We start from the raw sequence: 15,163 nt of genomic DNA, 5'->3' as shown, positions 1-15,163 counted from the left end.
ACACTTGATGTATGTCTTGCCGTGCGTATCTGTGGTGACAATGGGATACCACGTGATTCACTTGATGTATGTTTTGGTGATCAACTTGCGGGTTCCTCCCATGAACCTATGCATAGGGGTTGGCACACGTTTTCGTCGTGATTCTTCGGTAGAAACTTTGGGGCACTCTTTGAGGTCCTAGGTGTTGGTTGAATAGATGAATCTGAGATTGTGTGACGCATATTGTATAATCATACCCATGGATACTTGAGGTGACATTGGAGTATCTAGGTGACATTAGGGTTTTGGTTGATTTGTGTCTTAAGGTGTTATTCTAGTACAAACTCTAGGGATGTTTGTGACACTTATAGGAATAGCCCAACGGATTGATTGGAAAGAATAACTTTGAGGTGGTTTCGTACCCTACCATAATCTCTTTGTTTGTTCTCCGCTATTACTGACTTTGGAGTGACTCTTTATTGCATGTTGAGGGATATTTATGTGATCCAATTATGTTAGTATTGTTGAGGGAACTTACACTAGCGAAAGTATGAACCCGAGGCCTTGTTTCCTATCATTGCAATACCATTTATGCTCACTTTTATCATTCGTTACCTTGCTGTTTTTATAGTTTCAGATTACAAATACCTTTATCTACTATCCATATACCACTTGTATCACCATCTCTTCGCCGAACTAGTGCACCTATACAATTTACCATTGTATTGGGTGTGTTGGGGACACAAGAGACTCTTTGTTATTTGGTTGCAGGGTTGCTTGAGAGAGACCATCTTCATCCTATGCCTCCTACGGATTGATAAACCTTAGGTCATCCACTTGAGGGAAATTTGCTACTGTCCTACAAACCTCTGCACTTGGAGGCACAACAACGTCTACAAGAAGAAGGTTGTGTAGTAGACATCAAGCTCTTTTCTGGCGCCGTTTCCGGGGAGGTTAGCGCTTGAAGGTATATCTTTAGATCTTGCAATCGAGTCTTTTAGTTTCTTGTTTTATCACTAGTTTTGTTTATAAAAGAAAACTATAAAAAAATGGAATTGAGTTTGTCTCATACGCTTCACCTTTTTAATATCTTTCGTGAGTATGATGGAAAGGATAATTGTGCTCAAGTGCTAGAAGAAGAAATGTATAAAATGTTTGGCACTAAATATTTGAATGATGAGCATGATTGCAATGTTGTTAGTATGAATTCCTTGAATATCCATGATGCTAATGATATGCAAAGCCACAAGCTTGGGGAAGCTATGTTTGATGAAGATGATATTTTTTGTCCCCCAAGTTTTGATGAGCAAATTTATTATGATGAAAGCATGCCTCCTATTTATGATGATTATTGTGATGACACGCATGCTTTAAAGAGTAATGATAACCATGAAACTTGTCATCTTGATCTTAATTTTCAATCACATGATAGTTATTTTGTTTAGTTTGCTCCCACTATTATTCATGAAAAGAATCCTTTAGGTGCTGGTTATATTGTTGAATTCATTCATGATGATACTGAAAATTATCATGAGGGAGGAATATATGCTTGTAGGAATTGCAATAATATCAAGTTTCCTCTCTATGTGCCTAAAGTTTTGAAGTTATGCTTGTTTTACCTTCCTATGCTAGTTGATTATTGTTCCCATAAGTTGTTTGCTCACAAAATCCCTATGCATAGGAAGTGGGTTAGACTTAAATGTGCCAGCCATTCATGATGCTCTCTTTATGTTTCAATTCCTATCTTTTATGTGAGCATCATTGAATCATCATGCCTAGCTAGAGGCGTTAAACGATAGCGCTTGTTGGGAGGCAACCCAATTTTATTTTTGTTCATTACTTCTTGCTCCTGTTTAGTAATAAATAATTCATCTATACTCTGTTTATATGAGGTTTTATGCTTTTAATTAGTGTTTGTGCCAAGTAGAACCGTTGGGAAGACTTGGGGAAAGTCTTGTTGATCATGCTGTCAAAAACAGAAACTTTAGCGCTCACGAGAATTGCTGCCATTTTTTATTGGAGAGTGCTATTTAGTTAATTATTTTTGAAGATGATTAATAGATAAATTCCTCAGGTCCAGCAATTTATTTTAGAATTTTTGGGGTTCCAGAAGTATACGTTTGATCCAGATTACTACAGACTGTTCTGTTTTTGACAGATTCTGTTTTCCATGTGTTGTTTACTTATTTTTTGATGAATCTATGGCTAGTAAAATAGTTTATAAACCATATAGAAGTTGGAATACAGTAGGTTTAACATCAATATAAATAAATAATGAGTTCATTACAGTACCTTTAAGTGGTGATTTATTTTCTTTCGCTAACGGAGCTTACGAGTTTTCTCCTAAGTTTTGTGTTGTGAAGTTTTCAAGTTTTGGGTAAGGATTCGATGGACTATGGAATAAGGAGTGGCAAGAGCCCAATCTTGGGGATGCCCAAGGCACCCCAAGGTAATATTCAAGGATAGCCAAGAGTCTAAGCTTGAGGATGCCCCGGAAGGCATCCCCTCTTTCGTCTTCGTTCATCGGTAACTTTACTTGGAGCTATATTTTTATTCACCACATGATATGTGTTTTGCTTGGAGCGTCAATTTATTTTGTTAGGATTTTCTTGATGTTATTTAGAACAATGTTTTGCATCTTTTATTTCAATAAAAGTGGCATTGATAGCCTTTACTATGCCTATTTTAGAAGTCCACATGTTGCTGTTTGAAAACAGAAAGTTTACCGCTGTTGCAATAATTCCCTAGAAAAGTCAGAATGTGATAAAATGTTGAAACCTATTGCATATTAAGATCTGATAAATTTAATACAGTGGAAATTTTCTTTCATAATTTTTGGAGCTAGGGAAGTATGGATGTTGCAGCATTCTTTACAGACTATCCTGTTTAGGCAGATTGCTGTTATGTTTGCATTGTTTGCATATGTTTGCTTCTTTAATGATTCTATTTGAGGATAGGACTATTAAATATGCAGAGGAATTTAGTATGCAATGTTGAATAATAATTTTAGTTATTTGCTACAGTAGAGTATGATAAGGTTTTTGCAATGGTTTATACTAACTTATCTCACGAGTCCTTGTTGAGTTTTGTGTGGATGAAGCTTTTGAGATTTAGGGAGACCGTGATATAAGAGAAATTAAGGAGACACAAAAGCTCAAGATTGGGGATGCCCAAGGCATCCCAAGATAATATTTGAAGAAGTCTCAAGCATCTAAGCTTGGGGATGCCCCGGTTGGCATCCCACCTTTCTTCTTCAACAACTATCGGTTAGTATCGGTTGATCCTAAGTTTTTGCTTCTTCACATGATGTTTGCTATTCTTAGATTCCATTTTATTTTTCTTTGCTTGCTGTTTGAATAAAATACCAAGATCTGAAATTATTAAATGTTAGAGAGTCTTCACATAGTTGCATAATTATTCAACTACTCATTGATCTTCACTTATATCTTTCGGAGTAGTTTGTCGATGCTCTAGTGCTTCACTTATATCTTTTAAAGCATGGTGGTAGTTTTATTTTGAAGAAATAGATGAACTCTCATGCTTCACTTAGATTATTTTGAGAGTCTTAATAGCATGGTAATTTGCTTAAAATCCTAATATGCTAGGTATCCAAGAATAATAAAACTTTCTTATAAGTGTGTTGAATACTAAGAGAAGTTTGATGCTTGATGATTGTTTTGAGATATGGAGGTAATAATATCAAAGTCATGCTAGTTGAGTAGTTGTGAAATTGAGAAATGCTTGTGCTGAAGTTTGCAAGTCCCGTGGCATGCACGTATGGTAAACGTTGTGTAACAAATTTGAAAAATGAGGTGTTATTTGATTGTCCTCCTTATGAGTGGCGGTCGGGGATGAGCGATGGTCTTTTCCTACCAATCTATCCCCCTAGGATCATGCGCGTAGTGCCGAGGTTTTTGATGACTTGTAGATTTTTGCAATAAGTATGTGAGTTCTTTATGACTAATGTTGAGTCCATGGATTATACGCACTCTCACCCTTCCATCCTTGCTAGCCTCTTCGGTACCGTGCATTGCCCTTTCCCACATCGAGAGTTGGCGCAAACTTCGCCGGTGCATGCCAAACCCCGTGATATGATATGTTCTTTCACACATAAACCTCCTTATATCTTCCTCAAAACAGCCACCATACCTACCTATTATGGCATTTCCATAGCCATTCCGAGATATATTGCCACGCAACTTTCCATCATTCCGTTCATCATGACACATTCATCATTGTCATATTGCTTAGCATGATCATGTACTTGACATTGTATTTGTGGCAAAGCCACCGTTCATAATTCTTTCATACATGTCACTCTTGATTCATTGCATATCCCGGTACACCATCGGAGGCATTCATATAGAGTCATCTTTGTTCTAGTATCGAGTTGAAATCATTGAGTTGTAAATAAATAGAAGTGTGATGATCATCATTATTAGAGCATTGTCCCAAGTGAGGAATAAATAAATAAAAAGGAGAAAGGCCATAAAAAAGAGAAGGCGCAAAAAAAGAGAAAGGCCATAAAAAAAGAGAAGGCCCAAAAAATGAGAGAAAAAGAGAGAAGGGACAATGCTACTATCCTTTGCCACACTTGTGCTTCAAAGTAGCACCATGATCTTCATAGTAGAGAGTCTCTTGTTTTGTCACTTTCATATACTAGTGGGAATTTTCATTATAGAACTTGGCTTGTATATTCCAACAATGGGCCTCCTCAAGTGCCCTAGGTCTTCATGAGCAAGCAAGTTGGATGCACACCCACTAGTTTCTTTTGTTGAGCTTTCATACATTTATAGCTCTAGTGCATCCGTTGCATGGCAATCCCTACTCCTTACATTAACATCAATCAGTGGGCATCTCCATAGCCCATTGATTAGCCTCGTTGATGTGAGACTTTCTCCTTTTTGTCTTCTCCACATAACCCCCCTCATTATATTCTATTCCACCCATAGTGCTATATCCATGGCTCGCGCTCATGTATTGCGTGAAGGTTTATGAGTTTGAGATTACTAAAGAATGAAACAATTGCTTGGCTTGTCATCGGGGTTGTGCATGATGAGAGCATTCTTGTGTGATGAAAATGGAGCATGACTAAACTATATGATTTTGTAGGGATGAACTTTCTTTGGCCATGTTATTTTGAGAAGACATAATTGCTTAGTTAGTATGCTTGAAGTATTATCATTTTTATGTCAATATGAACTTTTGTCTTGAATCTTTCGGATCTGAATATTCATACCACAATTAAGAAGAATTACATTAAAATTATGCCAAGTAACACTCCGCATCAAAAATTCTCTTTTTATCATTTACCTACTCGAGGATGAGCAGGAATTAAGCTTGGCGATGCTGATACGTCTCCAACGTATCTATAATTTTTGATTGCTCCATGCTATATTATCTACTGTTTTGAATGTTTATGGGATTTATTATACACTTTTATATCATTTTTGGGACTAACCCATTAACCCAGACCCCAGTGCCAGTTTCTGTTTTTACCTTGTTTTAGGGTTTCGAAGAAAAGGAAATCAAACGGAGTCCAATTGACCTAAAACTTCACGTAACTCATTTTTGGAAGGAAAGAAGCCCAGAAGACTTGGAGTGCACGTCAGGGGATACGAGGCTGCCACGAGGGTGGGGGCGCGCCCTCCACCCTCGTGGGCCCCTCGTGGCCCCCCTGACGTACTTCTTCCGCCTATATATCTCCATATACCTAAAACTTCGTGAGCGGAATAGATCGGGAGTTCCGCCGCCAGAAGCCTCCATAGCCACCGAAAGCCAATCTAGACCAGTTCTGGCTCCCTGCCGGAGGGGGCAATCCTTCTCCGGTGGCCATCTTCATCATCCCGGTGCTCTCCATGACAAGGAGGGAGTAGTTCTCCCTCGGGGCTGAGGGTATGTACCAGTAGCTATGTGTTTGATTCTCTCTCTCTCTCGTGTTCTTGAGGTGATACGATCTTGATGTATCGCGAGCTTTGCTATTATAGTTGGATCCTATGTTTTTCTTCCCCCCTCTACTCTCTTGTAATGGATTGAGTTTCCCCTTTGAATTAATCTTATCGGATTGAGTCTTTAAAGATTTGAGAACACTTGATGTATGTCTTGCCGTGCGTATCTGTGGTGACAATGGGATACCACGTGATTCACTTGATGTATGTTTTGGTGATCAACTTGCGGGTTCCGCCCATGAACCTATGCATGGGGGTTGGCACACGTTTTCGTCATGATTCTCCGGTAGAAACTTTGGGGCACTCTTTGAGGTCCTATGTGTTGGTTGAATAGATGAATCTGAGATTGTGTGACGCATATCATATAATCATACCCACGGATACTTGAGGTGACATTGGAGTATCTAGGTGACATTAGGGTTTTGGTTGATTTGTGTCTTAAGGTGTTATTCTAGTACGAACTCCAGGGCTGTTTGTGACACTTATAGGAATAGCCCAACGGATTGATTGGAAAGAATAACTTTGAGGTGGTTTCGTACCCTACCATAATCTCTTCGTTCGTTCTCTGCTATTAGTGACTTTGGAGTGACTATTTGTTGCATGTTGAGGGATATTTATGTGATCCAATTATGTTAGTATTGTTGAGGGAACTTACACTAGCGAAAGTATGAACCCTAGGCCTTGTTTCCTATCATTGCAATACCATTTACGCTCACTTTTATCATTCGTTACCTTGCTGTTTTTATAATTTCAGATTACAAATACCTTTATCTACTATCCATATACCACTTGTATCACCATCTCTTCGCCGAACTAGTGCACCTATACAATTTACCATTGTATTGCGTGTGTTGGGGACACAAGAGACTCTTTGTTATTTGGTTGCAGGGTTGCTTGAGAGAGACCATCTTCATCCTATGCCTCCTACGGATTGATAAACCTTAGGTCATCCACTTGAGGGAAATTTGCTACTGTCCTACAAACCTCTGCACTTGGAGGCCCAACAACGTCTACAAGAAGAAGGTTGTGTGGTAGACATCATCCTACTGCGTTTCATCAAATGCCAGGACCCGCACGGAGTGATGCATGACCTCGTGTGGGAGAACCGCTTCTGCTCCGTAGATGAGGAAGAACGGGGTCTCACCTGTTGGCCTGGTGGCGGTGGTGCGGATGGACCACAACACAGACTGGAGCTCGTCGTGCCAGCCCCTGCCGCAGGCCTCGAGCTTCTTCTTGAAGGTCCTTGTCTTGAGACCCCTCAGGGCCTCCGCGTTGGCGCGTTCGGCCTGGCTATTGCTCCTGGGGTGCGCCATGGAGGCATAGCAGATCTGCGTTCCAAGGTTAGCACAATACGTTTTGAAGAGATTGCTAGTGAACTGCGAGTCGTTGTTAGTGATGATGCGATTAGGGACCCCAAATCGGCTTATGAGGCCCTTATGAACTTGATTGCTGACCCGGCTGGGATGGTGCGAATAGCTTCCACTTCAACCCATTTGGTGAATTTGTCAATGGCGACGTAGAGGTAGCGGTAGCCTCCGTGCGCTCGAGGGAATGGACCCAGGATATCCAGCCCCCAGACCACGAACGGCCATGAGAGCAGGATAGTCTGGAGGTCCTGAGTAGGCTGGTGGATCTGCTTGGCGTGGAACTGGCAAGCCTCACATGATTTTACTAGCTCGGCCCCGTCGTTGAGTGTCGTGGGCGAGTAGAACCCGCTGCGAAAAGCCTTGCCGACCAGGGTGCGCGAAGACGAGTGGTGCCCGCAGTCTCCGCCATGTATGTCAGCCAGCAGCTCATTCCCCTGTTCCCTGGAAATGCATCATAGAGAAACATCATTTGGCCGCTTCCTATATAGCTCACCGTCCTGAATGTAGTATGTCGTAGGCTGTCGGGCCACACGCTCCGCGTCTTCCTCCTTCTCTGGCAACGTGCCTTGCGTCAGGTACGCCTTGAACTCCTTGATCCAGCACCCCTCCTGAGGCTCGAGCGCTAAGAGGAGGCGCGCTCCTAAGGTCAGGCCGCAGGCGGGGGATCCCGAGGCTGGAGGCTGGGGGAGTTCCTCCTGAGATGGCACCGGCTCCGCAGGCGGAGGTGCTGCCGAAGGCTTGACCGCTCCTCGAAGACGCCAGGCTCTTGGGGCAGCCACCTGGATGCTCTTCTAGCGATGTCATCGGCCTCTTTGTTGGTGCCACGAGGCACATGTTGTAGTTCCAGGCCCAGGAACTGCTTCTCCATTTTGCGCACCTCCACGAGGTATGCCTTGATACGTCCATTTTGCATCATGCTTTTATATCAATATTTATTGCATTATGGGTTGTTATTACGCATTATGTCACAATAATTATGCCTATTCTCTCTTATTTTACAAGGTTTACATAAAGAGGGAGAATGCCGACAGCTGGGATTCTGGCTGGAAAAGGAGCAAATATTAGAGACCTATTTTGCACAGCTCCAAAAGTCCTGAAACTTCACGGATGATGTTTTCCAAATATATAAAAAACATTGAGCGCAAGAACTTCACCAAGGGGGCCACACCCTGCCCACGAGGGCGGGGGCGCGCCCTACCCCCCTGGGCGCGCCCCCTACCTCGTGGGCCCCCTGGTGGCCCTCCGGTGACCATCTTTTGCTATATGGACTCTTTCGATGGGAAAAAAATCATAAGCCATCTTCACGGACGAAACTCTGCCTCCACGAGGCGGAACCTTGGCGGAGCCAATCTAGGGTTCTGGCGGGGCTGTTCTGCCAGGGAAACTTCCCTCCCGGAGGGGGAAATCATCGCCATCATCATCACCAATGCTCCTCTCATCGGGAGAGGGCAATCTCCATCAACATCTTCATCAGCACCATCTCATCTCAAAACCCTAGTTCATCTCTTGTATCCAATTCTTGTCTCCAAGTCCGGGATTAGTGCTAGTAGGTTGCTAGTAGTGTTAATTACTCCTTGTAGTTGACGCTAGTTGGTTTAATTGGTGGAAGATCATATGTTCAGATCCTATATGCATATTAATACCCCTCTGATTATGAACATGTTTATGCTTTGTGAGTAGTTACTTTTGTTCCTGAGGACATGGGAGAAGTCTTGCTATTAGTAGTCATGTGAATTTGGTATTCGTTTGATATTTTGATGAGATGTATGTTGTCTCTCCTCTAGTGGTGTTATGTGAACGTCGACTACATGACACTTCGCCATTGTTTGGGCCTAGAGGAAGGCATTGGGAAGTAATAAGTAGATGATGGGTTGCTAGAGTGACAGAAGCTTAAACCCTAGTTTATGCGTTGCTTCGTAAGGGGCTGATTTGGATCCATATGTTTCATGCTATGGTTAGATTTACCTTAATACTTTTGTTGTAGTTGTGGATGCTTGCAATAGAGGTTAATCATAAGTGGGATGCTTTTCCAAGTAAGGACAGTACCCAAGCACCGGTCCACCCACATACCAAATTATCAAAGTACCGAACGTGAATCATACGAACGTGATGAAAACTAGCTTGGCGATAATTCCCATGTGTCCTCGGGAGCGCTTTTCTCTATATAAGAGTTTGTCCAGGCTTGTCCTTTGCTAAAAAAGGATTCGGCCACCTTGCTGCACCTTATTTACTTTTGTTACTTGTTGCTCGTTACAAATTATCCTATCACAAAACTATCTGTTACCACTTATTTTAGTACTTGCAGAGAATACATTGCTGGAAACCGCTTATCATTTCCTTCTGCTCCTCGTTGGGTTCGACACTCTTACTTATCGAAAGGACTATGATAGATCCCCTATACTTGTGGGTCATCATGCCTCCATGTGCTCATCCTTTGGCTCGTTCACCTTGTTGGAGAATTTGACGAGGAGTTGCGAGTCTCCCTTGACGGTGAGGCGCTTCACCCCCAGGGCCACCGCCGCTTTGAGGCCGGCGATGAGACCCTCGTACTCTACCTTATTGTTGGAGACCATCTCGCCACACCGGAAGCAGAGCTGCACGGCGTAGTAAAGCTTGTCCTGAGTGGGCGAGATGAGCACGGCTCCATCCCCTGCGCCCTGCCATGCGAACGCACCATCGAAGTACATGACCCAACCATCGGGCGCTTCATTTCCTGGCGAGAGGGATCGGTTCTCGCCTGCTTCAAGCTCTGGGGTGTCGGTCCATCCCGCCACAAAGTCGGCGAGTGCATCCCCCTTGATGACTCTTGTTGTGTTGAACTCCAGGTCGAACGTTTGTAGCTCGATGTTCCATTCGGCGACCCTTCCCGCAACATTGGGGCTTCTGAGCACTCTCTCCAATTGGTAAGCTAAAACGAGGCCACCAGGAGCGTGAGCAAGAGCTTCTGAGGCATGGGGTATCGCGCCCTCGCAGCTCGCAGGATCATGCTGATGAAGTACACTGGGTGCTCGACAAGGGTGGGAGAGCTGACGGAGTTTTTGGCTCACGGGGACTAAGGTGTTTCCTACGGGTTTCCAGCTCCTGGGGCTTGATGACCTGTTGGGGCAGCCGCTGTCTCAGGAGCATCGCCTCGGTGCTGAGCTACCTCATACGGCTTGGCGACTCCACTTGGCGGGTCCTCGACCTCGGGCCTCTTCCCGAGGGCCACCAGCGCCGCGCTGGCGGAGTGGGGTGTGGCAGATAATAACCCACAAGTATAGGGGATCGCAACAGTTTTCAAGGGTAGAGTATTCAATCCAAATTTATTGATTCGACACAAGGGGAGCCAAAGAATATTCTCAAGTATTAGCAGCTGAGTTGTCAATTCAACCACACCTGGAAACTTAATATCTGCAGCAAAGTATTTAGTAGCAAAGTAATATGATAGTAGTGGTAATGGTAGCAAAAGTAATATTTTTGGGTTTTGTAGTGATTGTGACAGTAGCGACGGAAAACTAAATAAGCGAAGAACAATATATGAAAAGCTCGTAGGCAATGGATCGGTGATGGATAATTATGCCGAATGCGATTATTCATGCAACAGTTATAACATAGGGTGACACAGAGCTCTCTCCAATTCATCAATGTAATGTAGGCATGTATTCCGAATATAGTCACACGTGCTTATGGAAAAGAACTTGCATGACATCTTTTGTCCTACCCTCCCGTGGCAGCGGGGTCCTATTGGAAACTAAGGGATATTAAGGCCTCCTTTTAATAGAGTACCGGACCAAAGCATTAACACACAGTGAATACATGAACTCCTCAACCTATGGTCATCACCAGGAGTGGTCCCGATTATTGTCACTTCGGGGTTGCCGGATCATAACACATAGTAGGTGACTATAGACTTGCAAGATAGGATCAAGAATTAACATATATTCATGAAAACATAATAGGTTCAGATCTGAAATCATGGCACTTGGGCCCTAGTGACAAGCATTAAGCATAGCAAAGTCATATCAATATCAATCTCAGAACATAGTGGATACTAGGGATCAAACCCTAACAAAACTAACTTGATTACATGATAAATCTCATCCTACCCATCACCGTCTAGCAAGCCTACGATGGAATTACTCACGCACGACGGTGATCATCATGAAACTGGTGATGTAGGAAGGTTGATGATGGCGATGGCGATGGATTCCCCTCTCCGAAGCCCCGAACGGACTCTAGATTAGCCCTCCCGAGAGAGTTTAGGGCTTGGCGGCGGCTTCATATCGTAAAACGCGATGAATCCTTCTCTCTGATTTTTTTCTCCCCGGACATGAATATATGGCGGCAGGGGGGCGCACCCAGGGGGTAGGCGCCCCCACCCTCATGGACAGGGTGTCGGCCCCCTGAAGTGGATTCTTCTTCCTGTATTTTTTATATATTCCAAAAATAATCTCCGTTGATTTTCAGGTCATTCCGAGAACTTTTATTTCTGCACAAAAATAACACCATGGCAATTCTGCTGAAAACAGCGTCAGTCCGGGTTAGTTCCATTCAAATCATGCAAGTTAGAGTCCAAAACAAGGGCAAAAGTGTTTGGAAAATTAGATACGATGGAGACGTATCAACTCCCCCAAGCTTAAACCTTTGCTTGTCCTCAAGCAATTCAATTGATAAACTGAAAGTGATAAAGAAAAACTTTTACAAACTCTGTTTGCTCTTGTTGTTGTAAATATGTAAAGCCAGCATTCAAGTTTTCAGCAAAGATTATGAACTAACCACATTCGCAATAACATTTAGGTCTCATGTTACTCATATCAATGGCATAATCAACTAGCGAGCAATAATAATAAATCTCGGATGACAACACTTTCTCAAAACAATCATAATATGATATAACAAGATGGTATCTCGCTAGCCCTTTCCGAGGCCGCAAAACATAAATGCAGAGCACCTTTAAAGATGAAGGACTGACTAGACATTGTAATTCATGGTAAAAGAGATCCAGTCAAGTCATACTCAATGTAAACTAATAGTAATGGATGCAAATGACAGCGGTGCTCTCCAACTGGTGCTTTTTAATAAGAGGATGATGACTCAACATAAAAGTAAATAGATAGGACCTTCACAGAGGGAAGCAGGGATTTGTAGAGGTGCCAGAGCTCGGTTTTGAAATAGATATGAATAATATTTTGAGCGGTATACTTTCATTGTCAACATAAAAACCGAGAGATCTCGATATCTTCCATGCTACATACATTATAGGCGGTTCCCAAACAGAATGGTAAAGCTTATACTCCCCTTCCACCAACAAGCATCAATCCATGGCTTGCTCGAAACAACGAGTGCCTCCAACTAACAAGAGTCCCGGGGGAGTTTTGTTTGCAGTTATTTTGATTTGATTTGCATAAAGCACGGGACTGGGCATCCCGATGACCAGCCATTTTCTCGTGAGTGAGGAGCGGAGTCCACTCCTCTTGAGAATAACCCGCCTAGCATGGAGGATACAGACAACCCTAGTTGATACATGAGCTATTCAAGCATACAAAACAATATGTTTATTTGAAGGTTTAGAGTTTGGCACATACAAATTTACTTGGAACGGCAGGTAGATACCGTATATAGGTAGGTATGGTGGACTCATATGGAACAACTTTGGGGTTTATGGAGTTGGATGCACAAGAAGTATTCCCGCTTAGTACAAGTGAAGGCTAGAAAAAGACAGGGAAGCGACTAGCTAGAGAGCGACAATAGTCATGAACATGCATTAAAATTAATCAACACTGAATGCAAGCATGAGTAGGATATAATTCACCATGAACATAAATATCGTAGAGGCTATGTTGATTTTGTTTCAACTACATGCGTGAACATGTTCCAAGTCAAGCCACTCAAATCGTTCAAGAGAGGATACCACCCTATCATACCACATCACAACCATTTTAATAGCATGTTGGCACGCAAGGTAAACTATTATAAACTCCTAGCTAATTAAGCATGGCATAAGCAACTACAATCTCTAATTGTCATTGCAAATATGTTTCTTTCATAATAGGTTGAATCAGGAATGATGGACTAATCATATTTACAAAAACAAGAGAGGTCGAGTTCATACCAGCTTTCCTCATCTCAATAAGTTCATCATATAATCATCATTATTGCCTTTCACTTGCATGACCGAATTGTGTGGATAATAATAATAGTGCACGTGCATTGGACTAAGCTGGAATCTACAAGCATCCAATTCAAGTGAGAAGACAAGGTAATATGGGCTCTTTGTTAGATCAACAATAATGCATATGAGAGCCACTCAACATTTTCATCATGGTCTTATCCTCTCGACCCCCAAAGGAAAGAAAAGAAACAAAACTATTTACATGGGAAAGCTCCCAACAAGCAAAAGAAGAACGAGAAATCTTTTTAGGTTTTCTTTTTAATTACTACTACTACAGGCATAGAAAGTAAACTAGCTAAAAGCTACAACTATTTTTTTTGGTTTTTCTAGACACACAAGAAGAAAACTAAAAAGGAAATAAAGTATCATGGATGATACAATGAAAAAGTATGAGCACCGAAAACTAGCATGAGTGTGTGAACATGAATGTAATGTCGGTGAGAAATACGTACTTCCCCAAGCTTAGGCTTTTGGCATAAGTTGGTCTATGCCCATGGATCAAAGTAGCCCTCTCCGGTGTAAGGGGGAGTGTTCTCTGGGTGCCACTGGTTGGCAATCTCCTCTGGATTCCATTGATAAACTGACTGTCGATAAGGGCCCTAGGGTGGTTTCGGCTCAGGCTTTGGAGCTGGTGTCTCACTCCAGTATGCATAAACGTCCTCCGGTAAAACAAGGTACTTGCCTGAAAATATGTTAAACAAAAAGGGGGCAGGCAAGGTAATAGTCTCAAAGTTATTCTTACCAAAAATCAGTCTATATTTAAGCAACTCCTTATTCTTAACAATAAAATCATGTGCTACCATGCTCTTATAATCTAGAAAAATATTAGGCAACAACTTTTCCTCTTTCTCATAATGCCTGATAGGTATGTTAAAGTGTGCAGCAAGGCGCGAGGCGAAGATGCCTCCAAGGATGTGGCCCTTAGTACGGTTCAGGTTTCACCGCTTAGCAACAATAGTGCCTAAACTGAAGGTAGTATCTTGAAACAAGGCATGGCACAAAATAACAATATCAGGAGCACTAAGGTTCCCACAGTTCCCACGACCAATTAAGAATCTACTAGCAAATATTGAAAAGTAACGTAGAACAGGAAAATGTATGCTAGTGATTCTTGCATCGGAAACTTTCCTCGTTTCCCCTACAGCAATCATATCAATAAATCCCTCCACATCATCATGATGTGGTTCCTTTATGCTGCCCTCAAAACGTATCAAACAAAGCCGACAAAAATCACGAAGTGACATCTCCTTATGCTCATCATATAAATAAAATTCCCCTGAAGGTGGTGAGCTCCTAGCATGGAAATGAAAGTTTTGCACAAAGATATTGGTGAGTAAGAGATATTGTTCGCGTTTGGTCATGGAGGAAGACGGTGAGGCCTGCATTCTCAGCCAAATAATAAAAATCTTCATGAATCCCATCTTGTCTCAAGAAATCATCACAAGGCCATTCACACGGCCGAACCTCCGTAGTACGAGGGAGATTATACTTGGGCTTCTTGTTCCCTTCACTTTGTTTATCCTTCGAGCTTTGGCTCGATGAGCCCCTCAAAAATCTCTTCATCTTTTTCTGAAAATTTCTGAAATTTTTAGAACCTCAAATAAAAGTGAGCCAAACTCAACAAAACTGATAGCAACTACTCCTACAAGTGCCTAGAGACTATATCATGCACTAGAACTACTTGGGACCACATAAATTTGACATGCAAGCTCAAGAAC

The sequence above is a fragment of the Triticum urartu genome, chromosome 2, assembly GCF_003073215.2.
Source record: "Triticum urartu cultivar G1812 chromosome 2, Tu2.1, whole genome shotgun sequence".
Lineage (NCBI taxonomy): Eukaryota > Viridiplantae > Streptophyta > Magnoliopsida > Poales > Poaceae > Triticum > Triticum urartu.
The sequence above is the reverse complement of the archived record's forward strand: the minus strand, read 5'-3'. Positions refer to the sequence as shown.